The sequence below is a fragment of the Rattus norvegicus genome, chromosome 3, assembly GCF_036323735.1.
Source record: "Rattus norvegicus strain BN/NHsdMcwi chromosome 3, GRCr8, whole genome shotgun sequence".
Lineage (NCBI taxonomy): Eukaryota > Metazoa > Chordata > Mammalia > Rodentia > Muridae > Rattus > Rattus norvegicus.
This window is the reverse complement of record NC_086021.1, coordinates 31,213,227-31,232,960: the sequence shown is the minus strand read 5'-3', so window position 1 is coordinate 31,232,960 and position 19,734 is coordinate 31,213,227. Positions and strand designations below refer to the sequence as shown.

General features: G+C 46.5%; 1 protein-coding gene and 1 non-coding gene across 3 annotated transcripts in view; one reads left to right on the top strand and one right to left on the bottom strand.

Moving 5' to 3' along the window:
• The first annotated feature begins 5,211 nt into the window (after positions 1-5,211).
• Brd3 (bromodomain containing 3) overlaps positions 5,212-19,734 on the top strand; it is a 54,418-nt gene continuing 39,895 nt past the window's right edge. For both annotated transcript variants that reach the window (XM_063284059.1, XM_006233826.5), the window contains exon 1: positions 5,212-5,383. The gene's annotated coding sequence lies outside the window, so the exon portion shown is untranslated. The remainder of the gene's footprint in view (positions 5,384-19,734) is intronic.
• LOC120102083 (small nucleolar RNA SNORA26) lies at positions 12,474-12,594 on the bottom strand. The gene has a single exon (XR_005503106.1). It is a non-coding gene; the product is annotated as a small nucleolar RNA SNORA26 (small nucleolar RNA).

The window sequence follows — 19,734 nt, the reverse complement described above, 5'->3', positions numbered from 1 at the left end:
TGAGAATTTAGATTTCTTTAAAAACCCAGTTATGTTAGTGAACATGTTTTTGTTTAATCTGGGTGTGGGATATGGGGCTGCTGTAGTGAGAATTTAGATTTCTTTAAAAACCCAGTTATGTTAGTGAACATGTTTTTGTTTAATCTGGGTGTGGGATATGGGGCTGCTTCAGTCTGCCCACAGCCTCTAACTATGTTTGTCTCGGCTACAGAAATTTGATTCAGGAGACTCTGGAGAGGGTATAAATGCCAGAACCCCAAGAGAGTCGAGAGGCACTCAAGAAAAAGAAGGGAGGAGGGAGGGAGGGAGGGAAAAAGAAGCAGAAGATGGCGACATAGAAGGTGTGGCAGTTTGCTAAGTGTCCGTGAGCAAAGAGACTGAGAAGTTGGAGATAACCTGATGACAAAGATTGGCCCCAAGAAACTCAGCATCCCTCATGACCAGGAAGTACTCTAAAGAGCCCTACAAATCCTTTCCCTTCTAACCCTTTTTTTCTCCTACCTACTGTTGGGACGTTGGAAACTATTAGGGTGAAACAAAGGTTAGAAGTTCGAGATACATAAAAACCCGATAAAATATCTAAACAAGCATGACATCGTGGTTCTGAGCCTCTTCTCACAGGCAACCCAGGAGGATAGAACCATTTAACAAAGCCATTCCTCTAGCCAGGCATCTCAGCACTGGGGAGCCAGAGGCAGGCAGAACTCTGTGAGTTTGAGGTCTGCCTAGTCTACATGGAGAATTTCATAAAGAGACCTTGTCTCAAAAAAAATCATTAAAAAACGAAAGAAAGTACCCATTGATAAGCTGGGGAGAGAACCCAGCTAGCAGAATGCTAGCCTAGCATCCATAAAACCCTGTGTTCTCAAGTCCCAGCATCACATAAAGTGGGAGTAGCATGCATACCTGTCTCCCAGCCCTTAGGGAGATGCAGACAGACAGGTTAAAAAGTTCAAGGTCATTCTTGACTACACTGAGAGTTCTGGACTGGGTGGTTTGAATAAAAATGACCCCTACAAGTCCACAGGGTATGGCACTGTTAGGTTTGGCTTTGTTGGAGAAAGTCACTTAGGAAATGGGCCCTGAGCTTTCAAATGCTCAGGCCAGGCTCAGTGGCTCAGTCACAGGAAGACCGGTTGCCTAAGGAGCAAGATGCAGAACTCTCAGCTCCTTTGCCAGCATTAAGTCAGCCTGCATGCTGCCATGCTCCTGTCACGACGATAATGGACTAAACCTCTGAACCTAAGCCAGTCCCAGTTAAATATTTTCCTTTATAAAAGTTGCTGTGGGGGCTGGGGATTTAGCTCAGCGGTAGAGCGCTTGCCTAGCAAGCGCAAGGCCCTGGGTTCGGTCCCCAGCTCCGGGAAAAAAAAAAAAAAAGTTGCTGTGGTCATGGTGTCTCTTCACAGCAATAAAACCCAAACTAAGATCGAGGATCAGTCTGGGCTACAAGGGATGAAGGATGCCTCCATCATCCTCACCACCATCATTAACATCTCTGCTTTGCTGAGTGAGAATGGAAACCACAGAAGAAGGGAGACGTTAGAGAGTGGTGATTCACAACAACTAGGTTTTGACCAGGTTAATGAATTTGACCAGGTAATGAAACGGTTAACTGCTTCCGAGAGCAATTTTTTTTCCAAGATTTATTTATTTACTATTTCTATGTGCTTCTGTATGTACCTCCAAGGGTTTATGTGCACCACATGTCTGCACGAGCCATGGGATCTGAAGAAGACGATGGATCCCCTGGAACTGGGGGTTGTACGCTACTTCCAACCTGAAATGTGGGTGCTGAGAATTGAACCAGTTCTCCTATAACAGCAGCATGTGTTCCTAACCGCTGATCCATCTCCTTAGCCCCCTAGCAATTCTAGAAAGTCCCTCTCCACTCCCTCAAAGTTCTCCTGTCAGCCAAGCATCTTCCTCATTTTCCTAGTTCCGTCCACCAGGCTGTCATCCTTTGAAAAACTTGCAACAGCCAACACCCACTTGGGTTTGCCATCTGGATCCCCAGACACAGGAGAGTTGCAGCTGTGGCTCCCAGCTGCCAGCTCCTACTGCCCAGTAGGATCAACTTTTATTACAGTTACCAGTCAGTGTTTCCTGGGCCTGCCGAAGTAGGTCAGGATCCTTGCACAGTGGCCTTGGCAGCGGGCAAGAAGAAACTGGACGGGTGACTTCTATTAAATACTGAGTAGAATTGAATTTATCAGTAGTTAATCCTTTCTTTTTTTTTTTTTTTTTTTTTTTTTTTTTTAGTGGGGTTGGCCAAAGTTTAAGACATTTTATTATTATCTTATTTTTTTTTCATTTTTTTTTATTAACTTGAGTATTTCTTATATACATTTTGAGTGTTATTCCCTTTCCCGGTTTCCGGGCAAACATCCCCCTCCCCCCTCCCCTTCCTTATGGGTGTTCCCCTCCCAACCCTCCCCCCATTGCCGCCCTCCCCCCATAGACTAGTTCACTGGGGGTTCAGTCTTAGCAGGACCCAGGGCTTCCCCTTCCACTGGTGCTCTTACTAGGATATTCATTGCTACCTATGGGGTCAGAGTCCAGGGTCAGTCCATGTATAGTCTTTAGGTAGTGGCTTAGTCCCTGGAAGCTCTGGTTGCTTGGCATTGTTGTACTTTTGGGGTCTCGAACCCCTAGTTAATCCCTTCTAAGAATATTTTTTTTCTTTCTTTTTTTTTTTTTTTTTTTTTTTTTGGAGCTGGGGACCGAACCCAGGGCCTTGCGCTCGCTAGGCAAGCGCTCTACCGCTGAGCTAAATCCCCAACCCCCCTTTCTAAGAATATTAATGTTCATTTATTTTGTTAGGAAAGGAGGACTCAAATGCCATGTGTGTTTGGCAGTCGGAGGACCTACCATGTGGGCCCCAGGAATGGAACTTGGGTCTTTAGGTTTGGCAGCAAGCTCCTTTAGCCACTGAGCCATCTTTTTATGTTGTCTTGCTTTCCAAGACAGGGTTTCTCTGTGTAGACCAGGCTAGCCTTGAATTCACTGAGATTCGCCAACCTCTACCTCCAGAGTGCTGGGGTTAAAGGCCTGTGCTGCCACCATGCCTGATATGACTGTTTATCTTGAGTGTCATATTGATTGCTATGCTTCCCAATGGGCCCAGAAACAAGACAGGTGACAAATCTCTCCCCCGTCTATTGTTTCAGGTCTTCATGGCAACCAGAAGTTCTGACTAGCATGGTCTGCTACATTATCTCTTTCGTGTTCATAACAAGCCCCAGGAGAAACGAGTGTCTTTATTAGTCCCTTTCTCGATGAGGAGAACAGGACTCCAAGAGGGTGAAACTCTCCTTCAAGCCCAACAGTTAGTGGGTGTAACCACTGAAGTCAGGGCTGGCTGAAGCCCTGAAGCATGCACTCCTAACATCCTGAGCACATGGTAGCACCCAGCAGTGTTTGTCAGATGGACAGGTAGTGAGGAGATGAATGGGTATCTAGACAGAGAGATGGTGGGCGCCCAGATAATATGTGGATTGGGTCATTGTCTAGATGAACAGGTGAGTGGATGGGTGGGTGGATGGATGAATGGATATTCCAGACAGATGATTGTGTGAATGGGTGTGTAGAAGGTGGCTGGATAGATGGGCGGATACAAGTCTAGATGAAAAGGTAGGTGGATGAATGGGAACCCAGGTGGGTAGATGGATAAGTCGTTATCTGGACAGAGGACTATATGGGTGTATATGTGGAGGTAGGTGAGTGGATGGGTGCAGAGGGCACAAGGTCCTTGTACTCACAAAGAAGCAAAAAAAAAAAAAAAAAAGAAAGAAAGAAAAAAAGCGAAGGGGCTGGGGATTTAGCTCAGTGGTAGAGCGCTTACCTAGGAAGCGCAAGGCCCTGGGTTCGGTCCCCAGCTCCAAAAAAAAAAAGAAAAAAAAAAAAAAAAAAAAAAAGAAGCAATAGGGAGACCAGGGGTGTTGAACATGCAGGGGTGCTTTATTGTATACCTGCAATTGGAATGATCATTCCTGGAGACTTTTTTCCAGATTGTACTGTGTTTCAGTGTGCTTACAATAAACTGCCTGGCATCAGATTTCTGAAGTTCGATCCAGACAAAGTTGATCCGAACCAAGTTCATTCTCCCCTCAAGTTTATTTCCCTGCATGCCATCACACTTTCAAGGACCCCTGCCAGTGAGAGGGAAGGAAGCAGGTGGGTGGGGAGATGAATAAGTGACAAGAAAGTGTTTGGTCCTTGCCACTGTGAGCAGGTGGGAGAGAGCAGGAGAGCTGGCCCTGCCCCTCACTCTGCGTCGCCCAGAAGAGCAGGCCCTGCCGCTTGTCAGCTGTGTGGTAGAGCAAACAAAGGAGAGGGAGAGATGACTTCCTCCCCTTCCTCGACCCTCAACACCTCTGACAGGTGGGAGAGCTGGCCATGTTCCTCACCAGCTGCAAGACTCAAGAGAGCAGGCCCTGCAGCTCACCTGCAGCTCACCTGCAGCATGTGGAGCCCCCAGGTTGCTGGTGAGCCAGCCTCAAGAGTATTAGAGTGGGAGAGCTGACCAGCTCAGAGACTCCTCAGGCCCAAATCCAGGACTCTGAGTTGCACACCCCCCCCCAACATCTACCCCATCAGTGAACTGCTGGAGCTCAGGAAGAGGCTGGTCCTACATGAGACAGGGCAGCACAGGATATCAAGAGGATTTCCAGTGAGGATTCAGCATTGACATAGTAGCAGAAGCCAGAGGCCTCTTACCAGAGCAACGAGTCTCTGCGATGAGTATTTGGAAGCAAAGGAGTATGGACGAAAGGGTGTACTGTGAAGCTTGGACAAGGAGGTTTTTTTCTCTGTTGGGGGTGGGTTTCAAGAGTGGGGAATAGGTAGGAGCGGGGGAGGGGGTGGTGAGTGGGGTTGGGATGCACAATGTGAATGAAATTCACACAGAACCAATTAAAAGTAAAAAAAAGAAAGTGTTTGCTCTTCGAGGACAAGAACATCCCAAGTGAGCAGGCACAGAGCTAGGGAGTCTGGTTGTGGCACAGCTGAAATTAAAACCATCACCTGCTCCAGGACTTAAAACCTTCTTCTGTTGCCTAGTGAAGACTATTTCCTTAGCATCTGACTCCAAGAGGATGTACTGTGCAAGGGCTGAGTCGGAGCAGCTCTGCAAAGGGAGTGCTGTGGCCTGAAACAGGGGCAGAGGAACCTCTGGCCCTTTAACTGAGCCCAGAGCTTTGAGGCAGGGTACATTCCGAAGGATGGCAGTTAAAGAGGGCGGGTCTGGAAACTAAGGGACCCTAGGGCCCAGGGGTTCCAGGAGCTGCCCCTGCCCCCAGACTCCCTAACTGGACAGCAGGCTCCACTCATTCCAGGTGCTCCAGTCCTTGACAGAAGAACCTGATGCTGCATGCCAGCCCAGGTAGGCAAAGAGTCGGGGTTTTAATGTGTGTAAAGTCCTTTCCCGGGCAACTCTCTGAGGATGGCTATCAGGTTTATAGGATTTGTCCATCTCCGACCTCTTTCCTGTCCTTAGCACCTTCCTGCCATCATCATGTCTTTGTGGTACCTGCATACTGTGTACCAGAGCCAGCAGTTCTGCCCTGCCTCAGGTTGGTTGAGGACCCAGGTGTCCAGAAAACAACGGTGACAGGGACAGAGAGAGAGACACAGCTCCATGCTGTCACTTACAGTTACCTGAGGTTTTCCCTTAAGCGTTAAGAGGACCTCGATTAGAGATAAAGCTAGATTCTTAGCTTCAACATCGAAAATGATTTCAGAACGAGCCAGTGCGAAGTGGAGTCGGGATTCACTGGAGATATTTTAAAATAACATTTTAGGGGCCGGAGAGATGGCCCAGCGGTTAAGGGGTCTTCCAGAGGTCCTGAGTTCAATTCCCAGCAACCACATGGTGGCTCACAACATCTGTAATGGGATCTGATGCTCTCTTCTGGTGTGTCTGAAGAGAGCAACAGTGTGTACTCCCATACATAAATACATAAATCTTAAAAAATAAAATGACGTTTTAAGCAGAAGGATTAAGAGAAAGACAGGGTCTTAGAAAGTAAGAAGGAGGGGTTGGGGATTTAGCTCAGTGGTAGAGCACTTACCTAGGAAGCACAAGGCCCTGGGTTCGGTCCCCAGCTCCGAAAAAAAAAAAAAAAAAAAAAAAAAAAGAACCAAAAAAAAAAAGAAAGTAAGAAGGACACCTCAGAGCTTGTGTGGGCTTCCCTTAAAGTCAGACTTTATTGTCTTTGCAATGCTCATATATAAAGAATTTAGGTAAGGGTCCAGGAAATTAATTACCTTCCAAGAGCAGCTGAGAACTAACTGATACTCCAGGGGGGTTCCTGGAGGGCACCTAACAGAATTCCAGTTGATAAATTAAAAAACAAACAAACAGGGCTGGAGAGGTGGCTCAGCGGTTAAGAGCACCCGACTGCTCTTCCAGAGGTCATGAGTTCAATTCCCAGCAACCACACGGTGGCTCACAACCATCTATAATGAGATCTGGTGCCCTCTTCTGGTGTATCTGAAGACAGCTACAGTATACTTATATATAATAAATTAATAAATCTTAAAAAAAAAAAAACAAAAAACAAACAAACAAAGAAAATTCCAGACCAGGAGCTAAGAGATGGTTCAGAAGTCAAGAGCGTTTACCACTTTTGTAGAGAACACATCCATGTCAGTAGTCTCATAACTGTACGTAAGTCCAGCTTCAGGGTATCCAAAGCTGCTAGCCTCAGCAGATACCTTCACTCAGAGACATACACATACACACAAAGACACTCATACACATGATTAAAATAATAATGCTCTATCTTCAGCCAGGGACGGCGATACACACTTTAATCCCAGCACTCTGGAATCATAAGCAAATGGATAACCATGAGTTTGAGACCATCTTGGTATACATAGTGAGACCTTGGCCAGCCATACAGTGAGCCCCGTCTCAAAAAAGAAAAGAAAAGAAAAAAGAAAAAAAGAAAAAGAAAAAATGGCCAAGTGTGTACTTAGGAGACAGAGGAAGGCAGATTGGATCTCTGAGTTTGAGGACAGCCTGATTTACAGCATAAGTTCCAGAATAGCCAGAGCTACACAGAGAAACCCCATGTCAACACCTCCCCCCACCAAAACAATAATTTAAAAATATATTTTTTGGGGCTGGAGAGATGGTTCAGCGGTTAAGAGCCCCGACTGCTCTTCCAGAGGTCCTGAGTTCAATTCCTAGCAACCACATGGTGGCTCACAGCCATCTGTAAAGAGATCTGATACCCTCCTCTGGTGTGTCTGAAGACAGCTACAGTGTACTTATATATAAAGATGAATAAATCTTTATTCATATAAATAAATAAATAAATAAATAAATAAATAAATCTTTTATCATACATATATATGGCTGGAGAGATAGCTCAGTGGTTAAGAGCCCCGACTGCTCTTCCAGAGGTTGTGAGTTCAAATCCCAGCAACCACGTGGTGGCTCACGACCATCTGTAATGAGATCTGATACCCTCCTCTGGTGTGTCTGAAGACAGCTACAGTGTACTTATACATAATAATAAATAAAATCTTTAAAATATATATATATTTTAAAATCTCACAGATAGGGGTTGGGGATTTAGCTCAGCGGTAGAGCGCTTGCCTAGTAAGCGCAAGGCCCTGGGTTCGGTCCCCAGCTCCGAAAAAAAGAAAAAAGAAAAAAAAAAGAAAAAAAAATCTCACAGATAGACAGACAGACAGACATATCCTTGTAGAATACAGGGGATGCAGGATAATAGGGTATTTCCACTGCAAATAAAGTCAACACTCTCGCTTGAGAGTCCCAAAAACTGCTTAGGGAAAGGAATAGGGGCTCTACCCGATGTCATGCTGTTGTTAGTTGTGGATGTTGCTGATTTCCCTGAAGTATTTGGTTCTCTGCTGGCCACAGGCTTCAACTGGATTCCCAGGTGAGGGGTTCCCTCCCTCCCTACATCCCATAAGTTTCCATCTTTCTATCCTGCTTTCCTTAGCCCGTTCCACAGGCACAGGAGAGTTGCTGTGCATATGATTCCTTCTTTTTGGAAGCCAGTCCTTCCTTGTGCAGCCCGTCATTTTTCTAGACAAAGTTTCTCTGTGTAGCTCCCCTCCCCCGCCCCCCCCCCCCCCCCCCCCCGCTGTCGTTAAAGTCACTCTGTTGACCAAGCTGGCCTCGAACAGAGATCCGCCTGCCTCTGCCTCCCGAGTCCTAGGATTAAGGGCATGTGCTGCCGCCAGACAACACTTCTCTGTACTTCTAGGGTGGCCACAGTCCAGATGCTTAGCTTCAAAGAGTCCCTGTGTCAGAAAACAGACTGCCCCTCCTCATGGTACCACCATTCCGGAAGTATTAAGGTTCATTTGCTCATCACCCAGCTACCTTGCTGAGGGAAGTTAATAGTGCTCAACAAACAACCGTGGAATGTCTGCTTGCACTGTGCGCCTGGTTGAAGCCCCAGACTGTCCTCTTTCCAGCAAACTGCAGGGCAAAGTTCCTGGGAAAGGACTCTGCTTTGCCTCCAGGTGGTGCTGGGAGCTCAGCCGCAGCACCGGATGTGTCTCAAGACCATCTGGCCCCAGACCAGGCGGGCTGAGTCCGGGAGGAGGAATCTCAGGAATGTGGCCCTGCTTCCAAAGTCAGGCCGCACCTAGCTCTGTCTCTCTCGTTGGCTCCTCCCACCTGGGTTCAGGTTGAGCTCCCTAGACAAGAAAGAGCCTGACAAAGAAAGGCAGATGTGACAGCCCTGAGGAGCTCAGAGGCCCCGACTCCTAGGGCATATTTGGTTATCTTTTTTCTTCTTTTTTTTTTCTTTCTCGAGACAGGGTTTCTCTGTGCAACTTTTGCTGTTCTGGAACTTGCTCTGTAGACCAGGTTGGCCTCCAACTCAGAGATCCTCCTGCTTCCCAAAACTGTGCCGCCGCCGCCGCCGCCGCCGTCGCCGCCGCCATCACCAGGCTATTTTTACTATTATCTTTATTACTATTGTTGTGTTTTGTTTGAGACAGGATCTCACGCATAACCCTAACTAGCCTAGAACTACATAGACTAGGCTGGCCTTGAATTAACAGAGATCTTTCTGCTTCTCTGCCTTCCTAGCGCTAGGATTAAAGGCATGGACCACCACGCCTGCCTCCACCTTATTTAGAGGTGTGGGATGGTGGTGGCAGGGTCTGTTCCTGAACCTCATGCTCGCAGAATTGGTTAGACTGGTAGTCAGCCAGCTCCTGGGACATCTGTCTCCTCCCGCCCAGGGCCGGGGTTGCACATGGACGTCACAGTGCCTGGCTTTTATATGGACAGTGGGCATACCAGCTCAAGCCCGCAGATCAGGTACTTCACTCATTGAGCTGTTTCTCCCCAGCACACAAGACCATCTGTTGTGAACTATGAATTTGACAGCCACTGTCCTGCCTCCGCTTACCCGTTCTGCCAATCATGTCAGGGTGTGTTCATCTGCCCATGTGCCTTTCTGCACACCTACCGTTAGCTATTTGTTTTACTGAACACCTAACTTTCACTCATAGGAGAACTTTAATCTCATCCAACCTTTGCCATGTGCGGATGATAAAAATGGGGCTCCGAGACAGCGTCAGTAAGCAAACAATGACTCGCACTTCCGGGCTCCTTAGCCCTACTCTATCTTGTGGAAGCACAGCAGCTCTGGTAGGGCAGGGGTCAGATGTTGTTCCCCTACTACTGTCCTCACATCAGTGTCTCAGGCTGCCTGTCGCACTGGAGCTTCTCCAGCCCCACTTCCTCTCTTCCTGCTGCCTCTTGAACACTCTTGGAAACTGCAGGGTTCCACTCTTTTCGGGATTAGGAGGCAATAGGTTTGCCCTGCCAATAACAGGCATATTCGAGGGGAGAGATGAGCTATTTGGGGTGTGCTGGCATCTACTGCGTCCCTCAAACCCCTTACATACACAGGAGGAACTAAAGGACTGAAGCCAGGAATATAGACCAGGCTGTGATACAGTGCTCGCCTTCCTGGGTTTCCCACAGGCTCCCAGAGAATCCCCAGGGAGGAGCAGGCCAGCCTAAAATAGAAACACTGACACCGGAAATGCACAGGGCCAGAGGCACAGACCAGTGCTGGACTCTGGGACCGAGTGCTGCAAACAAGCTCTCTATACCTTTGTTGACCCCTACTTGTCATCCTCTGAGGTTACCACACACCCGACAAATGTGGGAATGTGAGTGGCTTAGCCTGTGTCTCACTGGTAGCTGAGGCCAGTCTGGCTTTGGGGGCAGCACCAGAAGTGGGACAGCCACCCTACCAGCAGCCAGAGGAACACAACTGTTGTAGAAAGTTAATCTCAACCCGGGGCTTCTACCCAGCCTGTGACCGTTCAGCCCCTGAATAAGAGACACACCACCTTTATATATATAATAAGACTAATCAGCACTAGAGCTGAATAGAGATATCCACCCTCTACGCTACTCTAACCCATTTCCCCATCCATAACCCCAAGCTATACTTTGTCATGTTTCATCTGGGCCGCTCGTAACTCCAACTGGCCAGCCCTCACAGCCATGTTTTCATGACTCATCTACCCCATGGCGGCTTCCTCCTCTCTCCACCTTCTACTCCCTCCCTCATGGCTCTCGTCTGACTCCAATCCAAGCCCTGCCTATTTCAGTTCTGCCCAGATACAGGCTGTAGGCATTTTTATTCACCAATCAGAAATAACTTAGCGGGTAAGGTCACTGGGGTCTACAAGCAGATTTTCTGGTCCTTGGGAGCCAGTATTTAGCATGACAATGTATAGCAAAAGACCAACCCTCAACACACACACAACTCCTAAGTGTAGGACCAGGCCAACTCAAAGCTGGGGCAATGGAGATGTCGTACCTTAGGTAGCAAGGTATTGGTTTGTACCCGAGTTTCTGGACCTGTGTTTAACTGTTAAGAAACAGAATGTAGGGACAGTTTCATTGTTGAACTAATAGACACTATGTTACCATGTGTTGTATGACAAGACTTTTTCTAGGGAGACACCACACACATGTCTATTGACCCCAGATAGAGAACTTAGGACAGATCAAAATATGGATACCACAAAGTCTAATGAATAAATGAATGAACCAGTGAGTTTTATTAGGGTGACTTAGGGGTTCTTTACAGGAGCAGAAAAGACTGAAAAACAGCTGCATCACCAAGATCCCATGGTTGACAGCTCACAATATCACCCTGGAGCACACAGCCTCCAGGCATCTCAGCAGTGTGAAGACTTGTTGGTCTAAACTTCTTTCCAGAAGCGGGTTTCTGCATCTTCTAGAAAGCTGGTCTGGTGTCAGGGTCTTCTTTGCAGCTTGGCCTGTCTGAAAGTCAGTCTTTATTGCTTATTCTAAAGAGAGCAGCCTAGTGAATCTTGTCCATTTCAGGGACTTCCTGAAGGTATTTTGAGTTTACCCTCCAGCTTGAGGTTTCCTGTAGGAAGGGAACTGCTACAGGACACCATGAATTGGGGACATGACTTAGTTGGAAGTACTTGCCTAGCTTGCACTCCATCCCCAGCACCATGTAAACCAGGACAACTGTCTCAAAAACAACTATAAAAACACTGATATGCCTGCACACCAGGAAACATTAAAAAGGTTTACTTTTTCACACACACACACACACACACACACACACACACACACACACACACACACGAAACCAAACCAATGATTATTTTCTTATAAATATTTATAAGAAATTATAAACAGCAGCATTAGCTGCATAGCATGGTTGTTCAAGGCACTTAACCTAACACATATAGGGACCTGAAAATTAAATTATAGAAAGTAAATTGAGGACTAGAGAGATGGTTCAGCAGTTAAGAGCACTGGCTGCTCTTCCAGAGGTCCTGAGTTCAATTCCCAGCAACCACATGGTGGCTCACAACCACCTGTAGTGGGTTCTGATGCCCTCTTCTGGTGTGTCTGAAGATAGCAACAGTGTACTCACATACATAAAATAAATAAAATCTTTAAAAACAAAAAGTAAATTGAGGTTGAATTTTGTGGTGGTTTGAAAGAAAATGTCTCCCATGGGATATTAGGAAGTGGCACTCTCAGGAGTATACTCTTGTTAGAGTAGATATGGCTTTGTTGGAGGAAGTGCGTCACTGTGGGTGGGGTTTGAGGTCTCAACACTCAAGCCAGGCCTGGGCCTAGTGTGTCTTTTTCTTCCTGCTGCCTGCTCATCTGGATGTAGAACTCTCAGTTCTTTTCCTGTACCGTGTCTGCCTGTGGGCTGCCGTGCTTCCCCACCATGATAATGGACTAAACCTTTGAAATTGTAAGCCAGTCCCAATTAAATGGTTATAAGAGTGGCCATGGTCCGTATCTCTTCAAGCAATAGAAACCCTAAGACAAAAGGGATTGGTTATTTCTGTGATAGCCCTGACCATGTTTATATTAGTGGAATGTGGACTTCGGGTTAGAAAGACAATTGAACTCTTTTTTTTTTTTTTTTTTTTTTTTTTTTTTTTTTTTCTGGTTCATCTGTGACTCCAGACAGGATCCAAAGAGGAGGTGCATTTTTCCTCTCTGGGTTTTATGGAGACTTCCTTTACCCTTCTGTGTTAGCCTCTTAAAGTACTGCGACAACCTTAAAAGGGCACATGAAAGGGCGACTGGGGCGGATCTACGCAGCTCAACAAACACAGGCCTGGAACCTAGGTCTTCTCGACTACGTACCCTGGGCCTTCCTTCGATCAATGCCGGGACGTATCTGCGCTTCTATCCGAGGCAGCAGCAGCACAGCTTGGGCAGTGGAGATCGGTTCCGGTGGGTCGACCGCAACGCCGGGAACAGAAAAAGGACAATTGAACTCTTTGAGTGGGGCTTAATGGGCCATACTATTAGGAATGTGGAAGACAGTAGTGCTGAGGGTAACTTAAACTTTGAGGACCTCGCTTGAAAAGTTTCAGAGAAGAGTAATATTAGTATGTTGCCTAGAGACTGTTCTTGTGATGTTTTGGTGAAGAATTTAGCTGCTTTCTGCCTGTGTCAAAAAAAAAAAAAATCTGCCTGAGGCTAAATTGAAAAGTTTTGGATTAATTAGGTTGGCAGAGGAAATCTTGGTTTTTTTTATATGCTTTTGTTTAACCTAGCCTCTTTTTTTTTTTTTTTTTTCTTTTTTTTCGGAGCTGGGGACCGAACCCAGGGCCTTGTGCTTGCTAGGCAAGTGCTCTACCACTGAGCTAAATCCCCAACCCATCTTTGTTTTTTTGAGACAGGGTTTCTCTGAGTAAACCAGGCTGGCTTCGGACTCACAGAGATCTGCCTGCCTCTGCTTCCTAAGTGTTGGGACTCAAACTGTGTGCTACCACCTCCTGGCAGAGTAAAATCTCAAAACAGCCTTGTTATCAACTGTCCTGTTATTAGTATTTACTCTTTATTTTTAAAGATTTTTTTTATTTATTGTATATAAGTACACTGTCACTGTCTAAATACACACTAGAAGAAGGCATCAGATCCCATTACAGATGGTTGTGAGCTACGATGTGGTTGCTGGGACTTGAACTCAGGACCTCTGGAAGAGCAGTCAGTGCTCTTTTTTTTTTTTTTTTTTTGGAGCTGGAGGCCAAACCCAGGGCCTTGTGCTTGCTAGGCAAGCGCTCTACCACTGAGCTAAATCCCCAACCCCGATATTCATTTTTTTTAAAGATTTATTTATTTACTGTATATGAATACACTGTTGCTGTCTTCAGATGCACCAGAAGAGGGCATCAGACCTCAGTACAGATGGTTGTGAGCCACCATGTGGTTGCTGGGATTTGAACTCAGGACCTCTGGAAGAGCAGTCAATGCTCTTAACCACTGAGCCATCTCTCCAGCCCCAGTCAGTGCTCTTAAACACTGAGCCATCTCTCCAGCCCTAGCATTTACTCTTATGCAAATCTATGATGAAAAGGAGCAAGCTGAGCAAGGAAATTACAAAATGTACAGACTGAAGAGAAAAGGGGCACCAGGATGCAAATTGAAGCTAAATCCTGAGTTCAAATAGATGATTTTAAACCGATGGAAGGGAGTGGTGACTCCCTGGAAAGACCCCACCCAGCTAAGCTTCCAATTTGTGAGAAGGAACTAAACTTGAGCTGAGTGTGCTCCACACACCTTTAATCCCAGCACTCCGGAGGCACAGGCAGAGACAGGCAGATCTCTGGGTTTGAGACCAGCCTGGTCTACCGAGGGAATTCCAGGACTGCCAAGCTTCAGGCAGTGAACGAGACCGTTGGAAACAGACAGTTAAAAAGCTGCGATTGAACGAGGGGACCATGTTCCAGCCCCAGCAAGCAGCAGACCTTGGCAGCACCGGCCACTTGGTTGTGGCTTTATCAGCAAGGGTAGAAGAAAGGGGTAATGAAATCTCTCTCCACAACTAAGGGAGCCACTAAAGGGGTGTGGCAGGAGTGTCCCCGTGAAGGTGAAGCCTGGATTGCCTTGGAGACCCCAAGATGTTGGAGATGCCGGAGTCATGGGATGCCTGCTGAGGAAAGCTGCTAACAGGGAGTGGAACCAGCCCGAGAGGAAGAAGTGTGTGGCAGTCAACAAAGCTGAAAGCTGGAGATCTGAAGAGCGCTTTGACGTCAGGCATGGGGCTGCAGAGTTTGGAGTTTGCTGGTTTTCGTCCTGCTTTGGACCGGCTCTTCCTCACTGTGCTCCCTTCCCTACATGTTGGAATGGTAATGTATAGCCTGTGCCATTGTGTGTTGGAAGTGTGTGATCTGCTCTTTTGTCTTAATTTTATAGGGGCTTACAGTTAAGGGTCGTCATGACTCTCAGAAGAGACTTTGGGCTTTCGATTTTAAAGGAGTTTGAGACTGCTACAGACTATGAGGACTTTTGAAATTGGCCTAAATGCATCTCTGGATTATGATGTGACTACAAGCCTACGGGGGCTATGAGTCTTTTAAAAAAAATGGCCCCTATAGAACTCATAGGGAATGGCACTGTTAGGAGGTTTGCCATTAATGGAGGAAGTGGGGCTTTGTTGGAAACATGAGTCACTGTGGGTGGGCTTTGAGGTTTCATATTTGCAAGCCATGCCTAGTGTGACTTTCTCTTCCTGTTGCCTGCCAATCTAGATGTAGAGCTCTCAACTCCTTCAGCACCAAGTTTCCCAACTAAAAAACTGTAACCCAACTAAATGCTGTCCTTTACAAGAGTTGCTGTGGCCATGGTGTCTCTGTCCAGCAACAGAAACCCGGAGACAAATTGAAGCCATACATTTCTGAGTCTTAGATACCAGCAGATGTGTGCCACTAACAAGTGGACTGTGAAGTCCCAAGGAGGGGAAGTGACAAGGTGGAAAGGGTGGGGCCACCCTCACCTGCCCCTCCTCTCAACCCTGGAAGTCACTGACAACATGGCTTCTCCAGCCCAACCTGTGACACATAAACACAGAGTTGGGTACTGTTGCTCTGCCTGGTCAAGCCCTTCACCCAGGCAGTTATGCGCTCCAAGCTTGTTTCTTGCTGGGGAGGATTCTGCCTGGTGGCTGTAACACGCTTGTTTAATTTTAATTTCTCAATGAGGGACTTGCGGGTTTGACTATGACCGTTTGTGTGTGCCCCTGCCTAGTTTTCAGTTCCAACAGCTCATGCCTTGCTTGCAGGGCATTTATGCAGATTTAAACGTGATTGTTCTGGAGTCTGACCACGTGGCTGAGGGTTGCTGAGTCTTTTTTTTTTTTTTAAATTTTATTTATTGTTATATATAAGTACACTGTAGCTGTCTTCAGACATACCAGAGGAGGGCATCAGATCTCATTACAAATGGTTGTGAACCTGCTGGGATTTGAACTCAGGACCTCTGGAAGAGCAGTCGGTGCTCTTAACCACTGAGCCATCTCTCCAGGGTTTAACTGTTTAAGGATTTGCAAAGCTGTTTTCCAGAGAAGGTATGTCACTTCCTGAAACCAGCCACACATGGGCATTTTCCAGCACTTTGGAGGGGCAGGTTTATGGGCAATGGGATTTGCCATGACTTGTGTCCCCCTACCTTCATTTCTTTAACTTCTCATGTCATTGTATTTGATGTGTGTGCATGTATTTGGGAAAAGGGGGGGGGTGCAGGGGGCACACATGTGGAGGCCCAGAGGTTAATGTCAGTAGTCTTTCTAGTCTTTCTGAACCACACTTCCTACCTTATTCAAGAGGCAGGGTCTCTCAATCAAACCCAGAGCTCACTGATATGGCTAGTCCTCAGCTTGTTCTCAGGATCTTCTGTCTCCACTTTTCAATGGCTGGAATTCCCACTTGGATTTTACATGGGTTTTGGGGATCTGAACTGTCATTTCTCTTACCTGTATGACAAGAGATCCAATTACTGAGCCATCTCCCTAACCCCAACTTTTTTGTTTTGTTTCGTTGTTTTGAACGTTTCTAGAACTTGCTACATAGACCAGTCTAGCATCAAATTCAGAGCTCTACCTGCCTCTGCCTCTCAAATGTTGGAAACAAAGTTGGGACCGAAGGCTTGTCATCATACCCAGCCCAACATTTTCTTATTATGAACTTCACACAACATTTATCACCATTTTAGACTTTTTTGTTTTGTCTTGTTTTTCATGACAGGGTTTCTCTGTGTAGTTCTGGCTACCTGGAACTTGATATATAGACCAGGCTGACCTCAAACTCAGATCAGATTGCCTCTGTCTATCAAGTGGAATTAAAGGCATTTTAAAAAGACAAGCACTTACCCATTCCAACTAGCCTGAAACTCCTGTAGCTGAGAATGCCCCTGAATTTGTGGTTTCCACACAGTTTATATTATAAGGTGCTGGGATGGAGCCCAGGACTTTGTGCATAGCAAACTCTTTACCAACTAAGTTATACCCCCGCCTCCATTTTAGCCACCTTTAAGTCCTTAACATCAGCCCAGCTCATCTTCAGGTTTCCAAATGGAAGGTCTGACCTAGGAAGCAGGGATTCCTCTTCTCGCCTCCTCTAAGCATGGCCCTAAGGGAAAACCTGCCTTCTGTCTTTGTGAATTGGCCAAGACCAGGTACTTCATGTAAATGGCGCTCACAGGATGATCCTTTGTGTTTGGCTTATTTTGTGTAGTTTAATGTCTTTTAGTTAATCCCAGTATCAGAACTGTACTGCAATTCTGATCCTCTTTCCCCACCCCCCTTTAAAAAAAAAAGTTATGTGCATGAGTACCCTGTAGCTGTCTTCAGACACACCAGAGGAGGGCATTGGATCCCATTACAGATGGCTGTGAGCCACCATGTGGTTGCTGGGATTTGAACTCAGGACCTCTGGAAGAGCAGCCAATGCTTTTAACCGCTGAGCCATCTCTCTACCCACCCACCACCCCCACTTTTTCCGTTTTTAAGCGTCCCTGTATTAGAGTTCTGATTCATTAGAGGTCTGTGTGTGGCCAGCCGTTGCTGCTCTTTGGTGAATCATGGTGCTAACACAGGTTTCCAAGTACGTGCCTGAGCTGTACCACTCGTTCTTTGGGGGTGCCTCACCGTGGCTTCGGTTTTGTTTCTCTTCTAGCTGATGGTCTGCTTATTGCCAGCTGCATATTTCCTTTGCTTATTTTTTTTTAGTGTAAATACAGTTAAAAACAAAACAGCATTTTGCTGTGCTGGGGGTGGCACCCAAGGTCTCACACATGCTCGACAAAGCATGAGCTACATCACCAGTCCTTGCAGCTTTCCTTTCTGTTTGTTTGTTTGCTTGTTTGTTTGTGCAAGACCTATAATATTGTCCAGGCCTTGTCCCCTGGACAAGCCTTGAGCTCAAGTGAATCTGGTGCCTCCCCAGATAGTGAAACTGCAAAATTACTCTGGGGTGGGGGTGGTAGGTTTGCACACCTTTAATCCCAGAATTTAGGAGGCAGAGGCAGGAGATCTTTGAGTTCAAGACCAGCCTTGTCTATAAAGTTCCAGGATAGCCAGGCCTATATAGAAAAATCCTTTCTCAAAAAACTAATGTATGGACACTGAAGAAATGGCACAGTGCTTCAGAGCACTGTTGCAGAGGACTGGAGTTCAACTCCCAGCACTCACACAGTGGCTCATGATCATCTGTAACTCCAAGTTCTGGGGAGCAGACACCAGACACCAGACCCCCCCCCCCCAGACACTTTGAAGACACATACATGCAAAACACTCATACATATAACATTTTATTTATTTTATTTATTTTTTATTTTTGGTTCTTTTTTTCGGAGCTGGGGACCGAACCCAGGGCCTTGCGCTTCCTAGGTAAGCACTCTAACCACTGAGCTAAATCCCCAGCCCCAACATTTTAAATAGGTACGGTGAACCAGAAGAACAGTTCAGCAGGTAAACGTGCTTGCTAACAAGCCTAATGACCAGCATTTGAGTCCTTTCTTTTTTTAAATTAATTTATTTATTATATATGAGTACACTGTAGCTGTCTTCAGACACACCAGAAGAGGGCATCAGATCCCATTACAGATGGCTATGAGCCACCATGTGGTTGCTGGGAATTGAACTCAGGCCCTCTGGAAGAGCAGTCCTAAGATCCACATTCTATTATGGAAGGAGAAAAGTAATTGTTGCAAGTTGTCCTTTGACCTTCCCATGGTGCGCACACACACACGCGCGCACATGATAAAATGTAAATATAAACATTGCTCAGCCTGCCGAGTGTGTCTGTAATCTAAAAACTGAAGAGTGCTGAAGCAGGAAGGTTACCAAAAGCTTAAGGTCGGCCTGGGCTGCAGGTTGAGACCTGTCTCACAAACCAGATGTACCAGAGAGATAGCTTCGGTGGTAAGGCCCAACCACCCGAATTCAATCCCTGGGACCCATGCTTATAGTGTAAGGCGAGAATGGATTCCCACAGGTTGTCCTCTGGCCTCAAGTGTGATGTGGCACAAGAAATAAATGTAGCTTAAAACTTTTTTTTTTTTTTTTTGAAGCTGAGGACCGAACCCAGGGCCTTGTGCTTGTTAGGCAAGTGCTCTACCACTGATCTAAATCCCCAAACCTGGCTTAAAACTTTTAAAACAAAGAAGGCTAGGGGTTGGGGATTTAGCTCAGTGGTAGAGCACTTGCCTAGCGAGCGCAAGGCCCTGGGTTCGGTCCTCAGCTCTGGGGGGGGGGGGGGGATAATAATAATAAAACTCCAATAATTTAAAAAAAAACCAAAAACAAAGAAGGCTGGGGAGGTGGAGACAGGAAGACCTGGAGTTTAAACCAGCTTCAGTTGCATATCCAGTTCAAGACCAGTCTAGGGCCACACAAGGCCTGGTCTCGGGGGAAATATGGCATAGGTGTGTGTGCGCGTACACACCCCACACATGCTCATGACTAGTGAGTGGAGTGGATTAATCTTGAGTGCCAATGTGATTAGGTTGAGAAGAGTCTAAGAGGAGCGACAAGATGGCCCAGTGGATAAAACACTTGTGCCAGAGTAAAGACCAGAGTTCATATCTGAAGCCCCCATATAAATGCTGAGCCGATAATCTTGGCTCAGAGGACAGTCTGTGGGGCAAGTTGGCTAGCCAGACTGTGGAATAACCAGTTTGTGGTGCAGTGAGATACTCTGCTCTGAAAATTAGCTGGGCAGTGCTGGCGAGTGTCTTTAAAGTGCAATGAATTTTTTGGGGGGGAGGGGGAATGCAAGAACTTTATTCAAAGTGCAATGGATTTTTTTGGTGGGGGTGGGGGTGGGGAGGTGAGTGTCTTTAATCCCAGCACTCAGAAGGCAGAGGCAGGTGGATCTCTATGAATTTCGAGGCCAGCCTGGTCTACAGAGAATCCTTGTCTCCAA